The sequence below is a fragment of the Xyrauchen texanus genome, chromosome 9, assembly GCF_025860055.1.
Source record: "Xyrauchen texanus isolate HMW12.3.18 chromosome 9, RBS_HiC_50CHRs, whole genome shotgun sequence".
Lineage (NCBI taxonomy): Eukaryota > Metazoa > Chordata > Actinopteri > Cypriniformes > Catostomidae > Xyrauchen > Xyrauchen texanus.
The window spans coordinates 21,002,466-21,022,599 of record NC_068284.1 but is presented as its reverse complement, the minus strand read 5'-3'; positions in this window follow the sequence as shown (position 1 = coordinate 21,022,599).

Genomic DNA, 20,134 nt, shown 5'->3' with positions numbered 1-20,134 from the left:
CGGGTCCGTGGAAGGCTCTGGTGGCGGAGCTGTCGAAGGCTCTGGTGGCGGAGCCGTGGAAGGCTCTGGAGACAGGAACAGGAATATGTGACATGCAGAGCAACTGGGTATAGATCAAATATTGTTAAAAAAGAAATTAGAGACTGAAACATGACATGGAATTGTTCTTAAAACAAGGCAGAATGTGGGTCAAGAGTTACATTAACACTTGAAGCACTTGAAGGAAAACTTTTGTCATTTTGCACTGTTGAGCTTGTTCTGGTTGCTTGTAAAAAGAGTTTACTAATTGGGTAATGTTCAGCATATTCATAATGACCAATTAGTCAATGACCAAACCATTCAAATGTCAACTTGTTCATATATAGTACACCTTACATTTTAAAGTAATTGACAACCAGTTAAGTTATTTTCTGTATTGAACATGACCCTTCAAATCCCTCTCTCTGTCTCCCTCTCTCCCTCCAGATCTCCCTCTCACTTATTCCATCTCCAATTGCTGCTCTTTCACCTTTTCACCCTCTCTTACTTTTTCTATACCTCTCTTTCATTCTTATCTACCGTACTCCCAGTTCTGTAAAACACTGGAGATGTTATTTGGATGTTATTTGTTGAAATGTATGGGGTTTGTTTTTACAACCAGTCTTAATTAGAACCTATTGTCCTACTAGGAATGCATTCCCAAGCCAATGTTAAAGCTTGTGTAACATTGTTCTTGTTAATATAAATATTATATTTTTGAGCAAATAAGTTCAAACATTGTAAATAAGGAAACTGACAAACTAGTCAAGATGAGAAACAAATTTAAGAGACAATTTAAAAACATCAGTTCTCTTAACTTAAAATGGCAATTTATATGAATATAGTTAAAGTTGTCTTAACTTGAAAGTGTGTGTTGAAATAGTGAGGAATTGTATGTTTATTTGACAAGATAAAGTGAGTTTTCTTGAATTGATAATGTAACACAGTAAGTTGTTTTAACTCAAGAGTATCAAGTTGAAACAACAAATGATCATTAGTTAAACAACTTGTAAAATGTGACTATTTGAGTTGAAACAAAGGTTATTGTAAAACAGTTAAAGGATGGGCAAGGAGGAGGCGAGAACCGGCTTGTCAATATAAATTATATTTAATGAAAACTTAAACCAAAAGCATAAACAAACACACACATGACGGACATGCCCGTAATTCTCTCTCTCTCTCGAACCATCGTCACCGGTCGCCTTTATCCCTCGCGCGCCTCATCAGGCCGATTGGGGACCGGGCGCGCGATATTCCGCCCCGGCCCCGCCCCCCTCCGCTCCACAGTTATCTTCAAGTTCAGTTGACAAACGTTTTTAAGGCAGCAGGTAAACTTTAATTTCTAAGCTTAACCAACTTGAAATTATTTACAGTGCAGTGTTGGGGAGTTAAAAGTATTTTAAAAAGTAAAAAGTAAAGCTTTTCCAGTAACGAGCTACATTTTAGCATTGCAGATAAGATTAGATAAGATTAGATTCAACTTCATTGTTGTTTTGCAGAGTACAGGTATGCAGTTAGCATCTAACCAGAAGTGCAAATAGCAATATATATATATATATATATATATATATATTATACAATAAAGATTAGATTTTTTATGGAGTGCAAAGTTATGAGGTAGAGAAGCAGAAGACCAGCTCAATGCAAGTGTCTATGAATACAGTACAAGGTGCAAATGAAGAATTATAAACACTGACGGTGCATTGTACAGAATGAGGTATAATATATGTAAATATGTATGTATGTATATATGTATATATGCATATATGTGTATATATATATATATATATATATATATATATATATATATATATATGTGTATATGGGAGAAGAGTGAACAGACCATGGTTTGAGTGAGAGGTGTCTTTGATAATGCTTCTCACCTTCCTTAGGCAGCGTTTATGGTGAATGTCTTTGATGGAGGGTAGCTGAACACCAGTGATGTATTGGGCAGTTTTCACCACACGCTGGTGGGCCTTCTGGTCTGAGACAGTGCAGTTGCCATACCACACTGTGATGCAGTTTGTTAGGATACTTTCAATAGTGCAGCGGTAAAAGTTCAGCTGGATGTGTGCTTCCTAAGGAAGTAAAGGTGCTGTTGTGCCTTTTTGATCAGAGTGGAGGTTTTGTAGGTCTAGGAAAGAAATATGGACACCAAGGAACTTGAAGCTAGTCACACGCTCCACTTCGTCCCCATCAATGTAGATGGGAGTGTATGTGTGGCCCTTCCTAGTCTGCCAGTGGTCCACAATCAGCCCCATGTTCTTCTGGGTGTTGAGTGTGAGATTGTTGTTGGCACACCACACTGCCAGGTGCTGTACCTCTTCCCTGTAGACCATCTCATCCCACCTGAAAATATACCTGCCCCAACACTGGACCCATATCAGTTTGCCTACAAACCCAACAGTCCACTGTGGATGCTATTGCCTCAGCTCTTCACTCTCTCAAAACACTTAGCTATGTAGGACATTCAGATATTGTGTTACAATCAGAGCTATTGATTAAAAGCACTAATTTAGTGTGATTAAATTATACAACATTTTCTATTACACAATAAATAATTTTCCTACCAGCGGAGCAATTCAGCATTGAAGCACATGTAACTTTGTTTTTATGAGCCACATCAGCAGGGGACAGTCTGTGTGCCTCAACAAACCTTACTGGCAGCCACAGAATAAGGACTGTGTCTTTAGGGAAGGTAATCCCCTGGCAGCCTTAGTCTTGCGAGAGTCTCATTCACTGTTGCTAAGATTAGGTTTAGGTTTCAATTTAGTGGTATGGTTAAGGTTAGGGTTATGTTTAGGGGTAGGACTCTAAATAAACACAAAAAACAGTGTGTGAAGATTCAATGCCGCTCTCGCGAGACTTCGTGTAACTGGGGGGTACATTAAGACATGACCCAGAATGAGAGCCGGTCACATAAGACAGCTGGACAAGCACAACCAAATTCAGGGATCTCGAGACATGATTTTTGAAGTTTTAACTACTTTTAACTTGATACAGCATCCTAAACATGTTGTGTTTATGACCAGTGCTATGCTCCAATAGCTTCCGTCTGACGTACACTCACCTAAAGGATTATTAGGAACACCTGTTCAATTTCTCATTAATGCAATTATCTAATCAACCAATCACATGGCAGTTGCTTCAATGCATTTAGGGGTGTGGTCCTGGTCAAGACAATCTCCTGAACTCCAAACTGAATGTCAGAATGGGAAAGAAAGGTGATTTAAGCAATTTTGAGCGTGGCATGGTTGTTGGTGCCAGACGGGCCGGTCTGAGTATTTCACAATCTGCTCAGTTACTGGGATTTTCACGCACAACCAGTTCTAGGGTTTACAAAGAATGGTGTGAAAAGGAAAAACATCCAGTATGCGGCAGTCCTGTGGGCTGAAAATGCCTTGTTGATGCTAGAGGTCAGAGGAGAATGGGCCGACTGATTCAAGCTGATAGAAGAGCAACTTTGCCTGAAATAACCACTCGTTACAACCGAGGTATGCAGCAAAGCATTTGTGAAGCCACAACACGCACAACCTTGAGGCGGATGGGCTACAACAGCAGAAGATCCCACCGGGTACCACTCATCTCCACTACAAATAGGAAAAAGAGGCTACAATTTGCAAGAGCTCACCAAAATTGGACAGTTGAAGACTGGAAAAATGTTGCCTGGTCTGATGAGTCTCGATTTCTGTTGAGACATTCAGATGGTAGAGTCAGAATTTGGCGTAAACAGAATGAGAACATGGATCCATCATGCCTTGTTACCACTGTGCAGGCTGGTGGTGGTGGTGTAATGTGTGGGGGATGTTTTCTTGGCACACTTTAGGCCCCTTAGTGCCAATTGGGCACCGTTTAAATGCCACGGCCTACCTGAGCATTGTTTCTGACCATGTCCATCCCTTTATGGCCACCATGTACCCATCCTCTGATGGCTACTTCCAGCAGGATAATGCACCATGTCACAAAGCTCGAATCATTTCAAATTGGTTTCTTGAACATGACAATGAGTTCACTGTACTAAAATGGCCCCCACAGTCACCAGATCTCAACCCAATAGAGCATCTTTGGGATGTGGTGGAACGGGAGCTTCATGCCCTGGATGTGCATCCCACAAATCTCCATCAACTGCAAGATGCTATCCTATCAATATGGGCCAACATTTCTAAAGAATGCTTTCAGCACCTTGTTGAATCAATGCCACGTAGAATTAAGGCAGTTCTGAAGGCGAAAGGGGGTCAAACACAGTATTAGTATGGTGTTCCTAATAATCCTTTAGGTGAGTGTATATGTTCATAGACAGAACTTAGTCGCAAAATGGATTGCTGTCGATTGTAGGCTTCAATGTTCAATGATATGGGAATAACACAAACAATATATTAACTTCAAAAGCCACTTTTTTATTGACTAATCAATGCTTTACTTTCTTCTACCCCTATGTATAATGCAATAATCCATATAAATTATAATGCATATTCTGTAAAGTAATTATTATATTATTTGCGGATCTTTCTCTGCAAATATTAATAAATGTCATTCATGGTGATTAATTCAATTAATTAATCTGTATTTCAATTAACTTTAAATTGAATGACTGCCCTAGTTACAATGTTTATCATATTTTATTCTTTTATTTGTTCAATATTCAGTTTAGTATTAGCTGTATTTATTTTACTTAAATTTATGTTGTAATTATGTTCAATTTGTTGTCACCCTAAAGCTGCATGATATTGCCGTCTGGAGACAAATTTTATGGGCAAAGTCAACTCTGTCAGTGTGTCACGATTCCCTTGTTGTCTGCCCTGGGTTTCACTTGTCCTTGTCAAAAACTACACTTCCCATGATCCCTGGCCCTCATCACTGCCAGCCCTGTGTCATTGTGCTCACCTGATTGTAGTTTGTCATCATCATGTCTCCAGTGTATATAAACCCTGTTTGTTCTCCATTCCCTTGTCAATCGTTGATGTTTGTGGATGCCTGTTTCCATGCTCGTTGTATGTTTATCCTGCTTGTTATACCTTTAAATGTTTTCCGTGTTTTTGTTTTATTTTCCCCATTGCGGGTATTTCCTTTGTTCTGGTTTTGTCTGTTCAGTTTTCACCGTGTCCAATAAAGAATCACTGCAATTAGATCCTCGCTCCACGTCTGCCTTCATCTCATCTGTAACACAATGCTGGGTGACTGGGACCAGGGCCGGCCCAGGCTCTGTTGGCGCCCTAGGCAAGAGTTTAGATATAACATTCTACATCAGGAGTAAAATAAAATGTTTGGAAATTATAGATTCTAAAAGCTTATTTTAATTTAGTGGATAATGTTGTTTTTACCTGAAAATGTTATCAACCCTTTTACATGCTCATTGGTCATGATGTGGGTCTCGTCAATGGTTTGTTTAGCATCCCATTCAGCACACAACTGAATAAAATGGGCTGCATAACACTGATAAATGATTACTGCCAGAGTAACATTTCCATACAGGTGTGAGGGACTTAAGTATTTTACAAAGAACAAACATTTTCCTCTCACTTAGTTTTACTTGCGTGTCACCTCCATGTGTGAAAGTTGCTTAGATCTATTGGGATTTTATTAAAGTTCATCACTAAAACGGTGCTTGCAGTGGCTGCATCACACTTTTCTTTGAGCAGAATATTGCACTCTTGAGTGCTACGTTTTTTTATTTTTTTTTTCAAAGAGGAGAGAGCACGCACAGTCGTATACATGGTTGCCAAATTGCATAAATTGTGTATGACAAAAGACTAAATATTTCCTATTTGTGCAAGTATAAATCTCTGATTGAGGTGTTGCACCTATTATCTGGTAACCCTGAGCATATTAAAAGCTTGTGGATTCGCGATATATCCCAAAGCCAGATAAATGAAAGATCTAATAAAAAATTGTCATGATAAATCAAACCGCGGACAGTAGTTTGCCCTGGTCTGCAATTGAGGGTGCTCTAAGTTTTGTAAAAATTGCACAGTGCAACCAGCTTAATTGTTTAACCCTTGTGCGTCAATAAAAAAAAAATTACTCAGAGGTCCAATGATATATGATATATTAATATCATTTCCCACTTTCAATTAGTTAATTTTTTTTAACCAACATCAATGATCATAACTACCAAATATTCATTCATTTTCAGGATTTTAACACTTTTAATGCCAGTTTGTTTACAAAATTCCACTGTTGTTTTTTTTAAACACACAAACACATTTCTCAATACACACATACAAAACACACTTTGACATCCATACCAACACACCCACACAATTTAGCTGCATCATTTATTCAATGGACCTGCAGTGCACTATAATACAGTAAACAAAAAATAGGGAAAAAGCATGTATATGCTCCAGAGGCTAAACATGAGAAAAATGGTGCCATATGGTGGAACATATCATAGAAGTCATGATTTTATACTTTAGTTTTAATTGGTTTCAATGGGGACATTTTTGTCCTTATGGTCCTAAGTGTAATTATTTTGTGTACACAGTGTATTATAGATGTATTATAGAAACTGAGGTTGAAATATCAAAATTCCCCCAAAAATACACACCTTTCGCAAAATGTATGCAGTTGGCAGTAATACTGCCCAAATGATAGAAAAAAAACAAAAATGAAAATGACAAAAATGTCCCGAAGGTCGTATAAGGGTCAGTGTCACCCTAATTAAGATCTTCATTGATTGTGTGCCAGATAATTGCTATTCTGACTGTAGAATTAATTAATATTATCTGATTGTTATTTTACATACATTAAAAATAATAGCTTCAGTGTAGTTAGCCCCTTTTAATTCTCTTAATAGCTTGTTGTAAACTACTTTTTTAAAAGGGTAGCTGGACTGTAGTCAAGTCAATTTTATTTGTATAGCGCCTTTCACAACACACATCGTTTCAAAGCAGCTTTATAGAATATCAGCATTAACAGACATAAAACTGTAATGTCTATAATGTCGAATAATCATCATTGTGTAATTTAGATAAAATACGATTTTTAATAGTCTTTAAAAATAATTAAATGATAATTGTATTAATAATAGTTAAACTACTTTAAACTTTGAGTAGCTTGTTTCGATGTGAGAACAATATGGTATAAATTATGTTTTGCTTTGAACATTGATCTGTCATGGTCAGAGCAACACGAGTATTTGTTGGAGATGTGGCCTAGCAGTTAGTACACATGCTCTGACACGTTGTGTGGTGGCGCTCATGCAGCTACATGAGTTGAAGTCTCATGTCATTTCCAGATTATGTGCTTAGCTCTTCCCCGTATAATTTCCTGTCTCCACTCTTACCGTCCCTATCAATCAAGTGGCACAAGGCCAAAAACTGTAAAAATAAATATTTAAATAAAAAAGTTGGTTGGTGCATTACAGCGGCTATTTTCTCCTTCTTTGTGCAGTTTGCCCCTGGACACTTCGACAGCGCAGAGAAACTGTAAAGAGTTATTAAAAGAGTGATTTTCTACTAAAAGAGTATATTTCACTAAAAGAGCAATACACAGCGGTGCTGAACGTCCTTTTCAGGACGCGTCTTTTTAAAGATGCCTTTCCGTCCCTGTGTAGTTCCTGGATGCGGTAGAGTAGTCACTGCGAGGGCATGACCATGGCAACGTTGCAGATCTGGGGATGGCAGCGGGTGCAGCTCCGCAGGGTACGCCCCGGCCTCGGACCACCCGCCCCCCAGCACACTCGTTGACTCCCGTCCATGCTCGAGGCAACAGCGGGCCTGCTTATCCTCTGGAGCTCGAGGTGGGTGAGCTTGCCGCTGCATCGGAGAGCGCGGTGTAACGGTGGCGGCCCCTGAACTAAATTTTAATTAATTTTAACTGTCCAAAATTCAGGTGCCAGACAGGTTTAGGCCTGTCAAAATAATTACATCACCAGGATAGCTCTAAAAGCCCCCAATTACATGAAATAAAACAATAACAAAATAGTGTAACAAAGCATAAGTATATTTAATTAACAAAGAAAACAGTAAACAAAAGGCAAGGAGTCAAAGACTCAAAAAACCCCCAGAAATAATTAAATACCAACAGAAATATCACATTACAAATATAACATAATAAGTCAAGTGAGTGTGTGTGTGTGTAGTTGAGAGTTAAGGCAGTAGGAGTGTTGGTGACAGGTGCACGTTGGGTTATGGAGAGTTTGTAATGTACCTGACTGACTGTGGGCAATAATGCAGGACGCAGAGTGAGAGTCCAACAAACGGGTAGGTCAGAAGAAACCAAGGTATTTCCTGGCGCTTCCTCTTTAGCCCTTACATTTTTCACCGTCACACCTTGAAAAATGGAGCTCTTCGGCGCTAGAAGATGAACTCCTGCCACTCCACTTTCACGCAAACGGCGCACTCACCGGTAATGAAAAAAGACCCAAGCCTCACTTTCTGGTGATGAGCACTTGTGGAATTAGTCCCCTCATTGTTTCGGCTCTTCTTCAAGTGTGTTCCGTATCCACGTCGCTGTACACAAAAACTAACTTTTTTTTTTCCACTCACAGCTTGGAACACCAAAACTTCCGCTCACTCCAGTCTCTAATCTCTCTTTTTCTGTTGTGACGACCCCCCTTCAACCATCTTCGTGGTTACCTTTATAGCTGACAAAAGTGTTGTTACCTGGTGATCTGACAAGCAGCCATTTTAGATGGTAGTGGTGGAGGATCCTTAAAGGGGCAGTGCGTAGTCCTGCTCTGCCACAGCGGTATCTAACGCGGATGACTCCCCTGGGCTGCCGCCTTCATTCCAGCACGCCCAGGCTGAGGCTGACGTGCAGACGACCGACATGCTTTCCCGGGCTGCCGCCAGCGTGGACTTGGACTAGAACCTTCCAACCTCCCCACAGCCATCGTAGTTGGAGCATCTTCCTGGGGTCTGGGCGCCGCTCACAGCCATGCCAAGGCACTCAAAGAGCTGCACGTGTGTAGCCCTGATCCCGATCGAGAGCACCGCTCTCCACTCGTCACAAAGCCACAGTAGGACAACATCCTCACTGTCTGCGAAAAGCCTACAGCGCCGCCGGACATGCCCCTTCCGCCCTGCACGCCATGGCTCTCCTGCAAGTCCACCAGGCCAAGGCACTCAAAGAGCTGCACGTGGGTAGCCCTGATCCCGATGTGCTGCAGGAACAGCTCAGCGACCTACCTTGCCCTCAGAGCCACGAAGGTCACAGCGCAGTCACTCAGGCAGGCGATGGCCACACTCGTGGTCCAGGAACGTCATCTGTGGCTGATCTTGGTCGAGATGTGTGAAACCAACAAGGCTCGCTTTCTCAACGCCCCTGTCTCCCAGTTCGTCCTCAAATCCCTGCGCATGGAAATTGCTACTCTTTTACTCAAGACGCGATAGAGCCTGTCCCTCCAACCGAAATGAAGAAGGGTTTCTACAGCCCTTACTTCATTGTACCCAAGAAAGGCGCTGGCTGACGAACGATTTTGGACTTGCGAGTTTTCAATCGGGCTTTGCTCAAACTCCCGTTCAAAATGCTCACGCAAAAACACATCTTAACTTGCGTCCGGCATCTAGATTGGTTCGCAATGGTAGACCTGAAGGACGCGTACTTCCATATCTAAATTCTGCCTTGACACCGACCCTTTCTACGGTTTGCGTTCGACGGCCAGGCATATCAGTACAAAGTCCTGGGCTCTTGGGCACTGGCCAGGGGCACCTCCCTAGCAGACATATGTAGAGCAGCGGGTTGGGCAACACCTAATACATTCACAAGATTCTACAATCTCCGGGTTGAGTCAGTTTCGTCCCGTGTTTTCTCAGGTCCGAGCCAGTAGAACTCGGTAACACGCTGATGGACTGACCGGGTGAGGTAAGATTGTGCGCTTTTTCTCCCAGGAGATCCCACTCCTCGGATCCCTGGATGATTCCTCCCTAGCCCTTTTGGATCCACAGTTCAGTGGAGGAACTCGCTGACAGAATCCATTGCGGGTACTTAATCTACCCTGTACTGGAATAGGTGCTCCACAGGGAAGGACTCCTACATGGACTCCCCATGTGTGTATTTTCCGCGGTACGGTCCCCTTTCGAGTGGAGCCGCGTCTCCCTTAGGCATCCCAGCTGCCCTTCGGTCGCCGTGTTGTAGCAACTCCCCCCTCCTAGTGAGGCTGGATCTACCACTGCTCCATTTCCACATGCCGCCTAAAAAACCCATGTGATGTATTCACCACTCTTACCTCCCCTTCAGGGTAGGTGTGGTCTCCGCAGGGTCTTTTCCCCTTGAAAGAATAGGAAACTGGGTAAGACCCCTTCTCTCGATGCGTGTAAGGGCCCCGGCCATTTATTGCTCTATGGGGATAAACATAGAGAGAAAAGATGCCCAGCCAGGCTCGGCCAATTCCCAGGTGGGCAAGCGTCGACTTGTTCCCCTGTTTAGGGTTACCAGAAAGACTCAACGACTGTTTTGGGACATTGGGGAAGGGTACGTGTGGTCTGACACAGCTGGTTGCCTGTGCACGTCAAAGACCTGCCAGCTCCTTTGTCAACAGTACACGTGCACGGCTTAGCGCATGGCGTGATTTAAATTGGACCCCTAGTGTCGCTCTCTGACACAACGTCTAGGTTACGGATGTAACCTCCATTTCCTGATGGAGGGAAGAGACGTTGTGTCCTCCCGGCCACGTCGCTGAGCCGAGCCACTGTAGTGGCCTGACCAAAATCCTGAATGAACTCGACGTATTTCCCCTATGTTCCCCTATATGCAAATACTGTCTGCCAAATTCTCACTGGACTTTTTTCATAGATCAGAGGCATATTCAGTGCTCAAGAGAGACCCCTAGTGTCGCTTCTCCGACACAACGTCTCGTTCCTTACATCAGGGAACGGAGGTTACATCCGTAACCTAGACGTTATTCTCATTTAAGAATTAGAATGAGCAGATATTAGAGACATCATGTTGTTGTGGATGTCATTAAGGATGTCTATATTAATCTAGAAAAGAAAAACTGTTCGTCAGCTACTTTTGAAGTCTTTATCCCAGCAGTTAAATCTCACTTACTGTACAATATAATAGATTAAACTGTATCAGTCCATATTGGTATAATGCCATGCATCATCATATGGGGCTTGAGTTATTTTCAGCTGAAATTACTTGTATTTTGAGGACATTTTTCCACAGTGGTTAAAATAGCCATCTTGTGAGGAATCCACACACTATTTTAAGTTCACTCATATTTTCTCAGAAATAAAAAAACTGATGTGCATTTTTGTGCTGTTTTAGCTTGTGTGTTTTCTCTAAATACAAAACAACTATTAAGTTAACTGCTCAAGTTTTGTAATAGGCAACTCCAGTGGTTTCTGTTCTTACAATAGGCTTACACACCTACACTATTTGCAAATGTCTTATCAGCATGCAAGTGCCATTATGTGAAGATAAAATAAGACTCTATTATGACCAATACAATCACCTGTAAACATCACTCTCTCTCTGTCTAGAGTCCATGCCAGCTTGAGTGAATGCTGTCATTGAAAAAAGAGGGACATTCCAAATATTAAGAGACTCAAATTCATGTTAATTTTTCAATCCAGCTCAAACTGATATGCTGATAATATAATTTACAATAAAAAAAATATTCCATTAGAAAAATGCCATATAGAAGACATTTCATCAGTAATCTTAAATTTTTGTACTCCACTGAACAGTGGCTATAAAAAGTATGTGAACCCTTTGGAATTACCTAAATTTACATATAAATTTGTCTTATAATCTGGTTTGATCTTCATCTAAGTTAACATAATTAAAAAAACACAATCTGTTTTAACTAATAACATACAAATTATTGTATTATTGTTATTATACATATTGAATACATCATTCAAATATTCAAAACATTTTTTGGAAAAAGCATGGAAATCCCTAGGCTAATGATGTCAACAAAGCTAATTAGAGTCAGTAGTTGGCAAATTTAGCATCCAATTGTTGACACGAGATTGGAGATGTTGGTTAGAACTTTGACTTTTAAAAAGCACTCAACATGTTTGAGTTTGCTATTCAGAAGAAGCATCTGCTAACGAGGACCATGACTTGCAAAAAAGAGATCTCAGAAGACCTACGATTAAGAATGGTTGCTTTGCATGAAGTTGGAAAGGGTTACAAAGTTATCTCAAAGAGCTTAGACATTCGTATGTCCACAGTTAGACAAATTGTCTATATATGGAGACGATTTAGTACTAAAGCTACTCTCCCTAGAAGTGGCAGTAAAGTCAAGATGACCCAAAGGGCTAAAGACTTGAAGGAGTCACTGGAACTGGTTAACATATATGTTTATGAGTCTGCTATATGGAAAGCATTAAACAGGCATGGTGTCCATGGCAGGACAACATGAAGGAAGCTTCTGCTTTTTTTGCACACCTGAAGTTTACCAAAGACCACCTTGACACTCCACAACGCTACTGGGAATATTTTTTGTTGACTGATGAAACAAAGGTAAAATTGTTTGGGAAGAATAAGCAGCACTACATTTGGCATAATAAAGGGCACCACATTCCAACATGAAAACCTCCAACATTATTCCAATAGTGAAATACAGTGAAGGGAGCATCATGATTTGGGGCTGCTATGCTGTTTCGGGGCCTGGACTGAGGGAAAAATGTATTCCCAGGTTTATCAAGATATACAGAATAATGTCAGGGTGGCTGTGCACAAGCTGAAGCTCAATAAAAGTTGGGTGATGCAGCAGGACAATGAACCTAAAAACCAAAGTTAATCCACAGCAGAATGGCTTCAAAAAAAGAAAATCCTCCTTTTGGAGTGGCCCAGTCATAGACCAGACCATAAACCAATAGACATGCTGTGGAATGACATCAAGAGAGCCATTCGCACCAGATATCATAAGAATATGGCTGAGCTGAACCAGTTCTGTAACGAAGAATTGTCCAAAATTTGTTCTTAATGTTGCAGGTCTAATCCGCATCTACCGGAAACACTTGGTTTAGGTTATTGCTGACAAAGGAGGATCGACCAGGTATTAAATACAAGGGTTCACTTACTTTTGCCAAAGCTCTGTGAATGTTTAATGGTATGTGTTCAGTAAAGACATTTTGTTTGTTGTTAGCTTATGCACATTGTTTTTTGTCTATACTTGTGGCTTTGATGAAGATGATGTCATATTTTATGACCAATTCATAAAGTCAGCTAATTTCAAAGGTTTCACATACTTTTTCTTGTCCCTGTGCATCTATTTATATATACGGTATCCTTCTTTCTCTCTTTCTCCACCACCTTGGTGGGCAAAACCACTGAGTGTGAGCTATGTGCTGGATCAGCAGCACAGGGGCAGCTATTTGCTCAGGGGCACACGGTCGGTTAAAGCAGGGACTCAGATGAATAAGCTGCATTCTCCTGATCCAGTGGAAAGCTATTTAGGGGATGTGCACCAACTTCATCTGTAATTATGCTGTATCGCCTGTCACTTTCCATATCCACTGACTACAAACTGTTTACCCTAATGAGCTAATAAGCATTACTTTTGCAATCCCATCTGATCACTCTTTGATTTTGAGTAATTTATAATTTTCCAGAAAAATAAGAACACTGACCTATTTGAGGACTGAACATGGGTTGTGCTGCATGTTCCACATTTATGGCTCCTTAATTAAAGTATTTTCTGGGAGTGACAGCAAGTCATGAGAACAATTTGAGTGTGAGTAATGTTGTAGAGGAATCTAAATATGTCAAATGACACAACTAAGAGGGTGTAAAGAGTGTAAGTACAAAGGATACCAGTCACGTGACTACATACCTTCAAATGATTCCAGGACAAGCCCGCCATACTCTGTCATGAAAGATTTTGATTTTTGTTTTTTTTCTTTTACAAAAATCTTTGGCAAAACTAACAATTGATCTAATTTTACTCATGTATTTAGATAATCTTAGAACAGTTCATATTTTAAAACAGGTGGAATTTAGAGAACAATGCACTGACAGCAATGGTTGATGGCACTAATGTGACCAATGCCTATGGGTTACATGAAGGGTCAGGTCATTCATTTCTTTATCTCACCCATTCACAGCCACAGAAAAAAAAAACTCGGTACCCACTCTCCTTACCCCATTCCTACTGTAACTGTAGTTCTTAACAAGCATATTTTGCTACCTGCAGGGTAACAAATATAAAACATTTAAATAAAAATTGTTCGACCAAAAATAAAAATATTCATTATTTTATCTGACTTTAAATTACAATAAAATCACAAAAAGCTATTGCATGGCTTCAGAAGACTTGGAATATAGTGCACAAGTCGTATGGACTTTATGGTGTTTTTGTTTTTTGTTTTTTTATCCAATTTGAAACTTGAAAAACATTGTCATTATGAATTGTTGTGGAAAAGAACTGTGTGAAGATTCTTCAAACATCCTCCTTATGTGTTGCACAAAATAAAACAACAGCATACATGAGGTGATGACAGAAATGTAATTTGGTGGAGAACTATTTATTTAAATAAATACATGAACATGTAAATGAGCTTCACATTATTACATGCATAGATTGCAAAGATCACCAGATGGGGAAACAACTTAGAAACTGTGGCTTTCCAAATTAAGCTACTCAAAATTTAAAATAACAGAAGTTATTTTAAATTAAAAAAAAATTGCAGAATTAAATGCTATCACCAGATATACAATGGTGGCCAAAAGTTTGGAATAATAAACAGATTTTTCTGTTTTGGAAGGAAATTGTTACTTTCATTCACCAATGTGGCATTCAACTGATCACAAAATATATTCAGGACATTACTGATGTAAAAAACAGCACCAACAAAAAATCGTTTTTGATCAAATCTAGACAGGTCACATTTCCAGCAGCCATCACTCCAACACCTTATCCTTGAGTAATCATGCTAAAATGGTAATTTGGTACTAGAAAATCACTTGCCATTATATCAAACACAGTAGTTCATTAAATTAAGCTTAACATTGTCTTTGTGTTTGTTTTTGAGTTGCCACAGTATGCAATAGACTGGCATGTCTTAAAGGTTAATATTAGGTAAAAAATGGCAAAAAACAAACAGCTTTCTCTAGAAACTCATCAGTCAATCATAGTTTTGAGGAATGAAGGCTATACTAACAAATGTGGAAGGACCTGATGTACAACTAAACAAGAGGATAAGTACATCAGAGTCTCTAGTTTGAGAACTAGATGCCTCACATGTCCTCAGCTGACAGCTTCATTGAATTCTACCCGCTCAACACCAGTTTCATGTAAAACAGTAAAGAGAAGACTCAGGGGGGCAGACTTTATGGGAATAATTGCAAAGAAAAAGCCACTTTTCAAACAGAAAATCAAAAAGAAAAGGTTAGATTGGACAAAGAAACACAGACATTGGACAACATATAGTTAGAAAAGAGTGTTATGATCTTAACCCTTATCTGAGTTTTTGTGGGATCAGCTAGACTGTAAGGTGCTTCAGAAGTGCCCAACAAGACAGACACATCTATGTCAAGTGTTACAGGAAGTGTGGGGTGAAATGTCACCCGAGTATCTGGACAAACTGACAGCTAGAATGCCAAGGATCTGCAAAGCTGTCATTGCTGCACACAGAGGATTTTTGTGATGAGAACTCTTTGAAGTAGTTTAATAATAATGTTTTATTTATATAGTGCCTTTCCACAAACTCAAGGACACTTTATACTCCATATACCTTTAACAGAACAAAGTACATTAACATACATTTCAACAGAAGTTACAATCTCAATTACAAAGGGGGAAAAATCAATCAGTAAAAGACAGATAAGGCGCTGAGATAAGATGTGTTTTAAAATGAGATTTAAAGATACTGCAGAAATAGAGGAGATATCATACAGGCTCTGAGGTAGAGAGTTCCACAGTTTAGGTGCAACTACACTGAAAAGTGCAACTCCCACCAAAAGTGGATAGTCAAAATCTAAGGACAGACAAAAATTTGGAATTGAAGAGTGCATGCTGGATGTAGTGGATGTAGGAAGAGTGTGCATATCACATATATGCAGCAGATCACATATATAACAAGGTGTCAGATCATTGAGAGCTTTTTATTTTTTACTTATTACGGCATGAGACAGCCAGTCAATGAAGACTAAACAAGAAGGGAGTAATGTGTGCAGAATGCTCAGTGTTAGTGAGAACTCTAGATGTACAGTTTTGTATGTATTGTAATCTGGCAATAGTTTTAGCTGGTAGGCCAGTAAAGAGGTAGTTACAGTAGTCGAGACGTGATGTCTATGAAAGCATGAACTTGTGATTCTGCATCCTTCAAACTGAGAATGGGGCGAAGTTGTGCAATGTGACGTAGATGGAAGAAAGCTGTTTTAGTAATGGTTCTAATGTAAGCTTCAAAAGTAAGAGATGGATCAAAAGTGATTCTCAGATTCTTAATGGCTTTAGAGGGTTTGGTCAGATTTCGATCAATATTGACACAAATGCCAATATTTCTTACAAGTGTTTGTGGCCCAGAAATCATGATCTCAGTTTTGTCAGCATTGAATTTGAGGAAATTGCTGTTTAACCAAATGTTTACATCATTGATACAGGTAGTTAATGAGCTGATAGCATGTGTTTCATCAAAATGTGCGGATGTATAAATCTGGGTGTCATCAGCATAGCAGTGATAACTGAGACCATGACTATGAATAATCTGACCTAGTGGGACAACGTAAATTATGAACTGTAGTGGACCTGGTACAGAACCCTGGGGGATACCCTGAGTGAGAGGAGCAGTAGGGGATTTGTTTTTCTTAATAGAGTTGAAATTTTGTCTGTTAGTGAGGTAGGAAAAAACCAGGATAGAGCAGTGCCATTAATACCAATATCTGAAAGTCGGGAAAGGAGTGTTTTGTGGCATACAGTGTCAAAAGCAGAGCTCAGGTCAAGCGAGATCTGAATACTGAGAAATCCAGAGTCAGCAGAGAGGAGGAAATCATTGATAACCTTCAAGAGATCACTTTCAGTGCTGTTGAATAGGCGAAAACCAGATTGGAAAGGGTTATAAAGATTATTAGCTGCAAGATGTGACTGTAACTGGGAGGCTACAACTTTTTCCAGAAGAAATAGTTAAAGTTCAGTTTTTTTTTTCTTCAAATTGTAATAAGAATTGTTCATGTTAATAATGTCCTGACTATACATTGTGATCAGTTGAATGCTACTTTGGTGAATAAAAGTACCAAATTCTTTCCATATGAGCAAAATCTGTACATTGTTACAAATTTTTGGCTGCCAGTGTATATTTAAATAGAGTTAGTGTCACCACTTTTAGTTAGTTATTCCCCATCATTGTGTCATTATTTCATCTTCAGTTGTCTCAAATCCCAGTGTAGGAGTACAGTGAATAATGACAGAAATTAGTCAAGCTCTTTGCTTTCTCACAAAGTTAAGCTTGTCTTTGTGTTAATGTGTTTACAAAGAATATGTTCACAACATATTTTTTTCGAAGAATGTTGCGGTTGGATTTATTTGAAGAAATGTATACATTTTGCTCAAATCAAGGCTTGTTTGATACAGTTTTTATCTTTATATCTAGAGAGAAAGTGGCCTGGAGCAGCCATCAACAACTTAGTCCATTGTGTCTTGTCTTAGTGGGCCAAGCTTCAAACGACTCTTAAATCACAAATGTGCCATGAAAATATGCCAGGCAATTTAAAACCAATAAAGGCAGAATTGTTATGAGAACAGAGCATCCTCTCTGCTTTTGCTGTTCCAAATAACCACAACTGATCCTTGTTGTGATGAGTTTAATTCTGTCCGTATTTTCTCCTCACAGTTGATTTCCTTTCTCATTGCTCAAGTCTTGTGATTCTAAAAAAGGCCCACATGGCAGGTTATGAGTGAAAGGTCTAAGATATCAGAGTGAAGGCTAAAGGAATGAAGACATTCTGGTTTGGGCCCCCAGAGGGGCCGCTGGAGAATAACAGAAAGAGAGCACTTTGATTGAGTGGTGTTAAATAGAAGTTCATACTGCTAGGAGATGCTTTCATGTTTCACACTTGCTTCCAGGAATGATTTGAGAAAGCTCAAATTTTCTCATATTTGTAGAGACTTGCCAATGACTGCTTCATTCACACCTGCAATCAAGTAGTCACATGTCTTCCACATGTCTGTTTCCCCTTGAGTCACTGTCTTAAACTTAGCTGGAAATACCCTATCAGTCAACTCAAGAGTGGGATGTGAATGCTGGATTGCTCAATATCATAACATAATGGGGGAAAATGAAGTTTCCTTGTTATTCCAAGTAACATTCCCTTTGCCCTGCACTACGTCATAAAAACTCTGTTGCTTGATTCCACATATAGTTAAGCCCAACTGATTAACATTCCTGCCAGCTTCCTCTGTCTGCTGTTACTATTGAAGGGAGTAACCTTTTTGTTACAGGGGACAACCTGTTTTAGACTATTGAAATATGGTAAAAAGCACATGAAAACTCCAGAAAAGCAACTGTAACTGATACAGAAGAAAGTCTTCTCTTACCTCAGAACAAAGAGAAACCTATTGATGAGAAAAAAGTATAACCATTTAGTACATGAAAAGTTGCTTAAACATTCAGCATATACAGTATGCTTAACCCTTAAATGGGTCGGTCAATCAAAAATGAAAATTCTCTCATCATTTACTCACCCTCATGCCATCCCAGATGTGTCTGACTTTCTTTCTTCTGCAAAATACAAACAACAATTTTTAGAAGAATATCTCAGCTCTGTAGGTCCATACAATGCAAGTTAATGGTGACCAAAACTTTCAAAGCAGCATAAAAGTAATCCATATGACTCCAGTTATTAAATCTGTGTCTTCAGAAGTGATGCAATCAATTTGAGTGAGAAACAGATCAATATTTAAGTCCTTTTTTCTATAAATCACCACTTTCACTATCAGAACTTCGTGTTCTGCAGAAGATAAAACAATCATACCTCATTCCTCCTCCTTTACCTCATCCATTTTTTGGAGTAATGCTCCCACTTCTGAATCATCTAACAATAAAAAAATAAAACAAATTGCACAAAATTATCCATGGCACATGGAGGGGTAATCACTGGCACTCCAGCAATAGCGAGAGAGAGGAGTAGTCTATTTTACCTATATAAATTCCACACCTACATTCCAATCTACATCTTGATATAATTCTTCTTATGATCACAATGTGTGTTTTCATGAGCTGAATGGGAGACTAAACTAAAAGTTAAACTGTGACGAGACTGCAACATACCCAATAGACTCATGCGGTGCGTGCAAGCCATTCGTGCCTCACGAGACGGCAGCGCTTCACTTTCGGTTAATCGTGCAAGTAAACGTGCCCGCTTTGCTTCGGTCAGTCTGTGGGGATGACAGTCTACATTCTGTTTAATTTGTTTCTTTTTGCTTTCAGAACAACACATGATGTAATGAAGAAAACACCACTATTAATCATTGAGATTTCCAAACCAGCATACAGGTACACCATCCTTAAACCATAGTCACTCTCAAAATGACATTAAATGATTAAAAGAGAAAACATAAACCCACATCGTGGGGTTAAAAAATCAGAGTCTATTCAAAATATAAATTAAACCTGGAAATAGCAAATATTTAGGATTCTGCAGGTGCGATTCACCGAAAAGGGCTAAATAGTTGATCGGCTTGTGATGTGCAAATGGCTTGCATGCCCAGTGCGAGTCTCGTCACATTTGAATACTATTTAGTCTCCCATTCAGCTGATGAAAACATGCTGCATGATCATGAGGAAGGATTACATCAAGATGTAGATTGGAATGCAGGTGCGAAAAACATCAAATAAATAAAATACTATATAAAACCTACCCCTCTCTCGCTGTTGCTTGCATGCTAGTGATTACATGATTACAATGACGTACTATAAAAAAATATATTTAAGATTCCACACAATTTTGTGATCAGTAATCAAATATAAACTGCGTTAACTCATTTTGTACAAAAGCACAGGTTTTCTTTCATTAAAGCACTTTCACAAGATACTCTGTGAAAATTCACATGCTGGATCATGATTATATCATAAACATTGGGTTTTGCAAAAACAATTATATGAAAATGTTATGCTGATAATATCATAAAATAGAAACATTTTCACAAATGGACAATGTTAGGAAAATTACATAAATTACCATGTTTTTTTGTTCGCCGGCAGAGCCATTGACAAGGAAA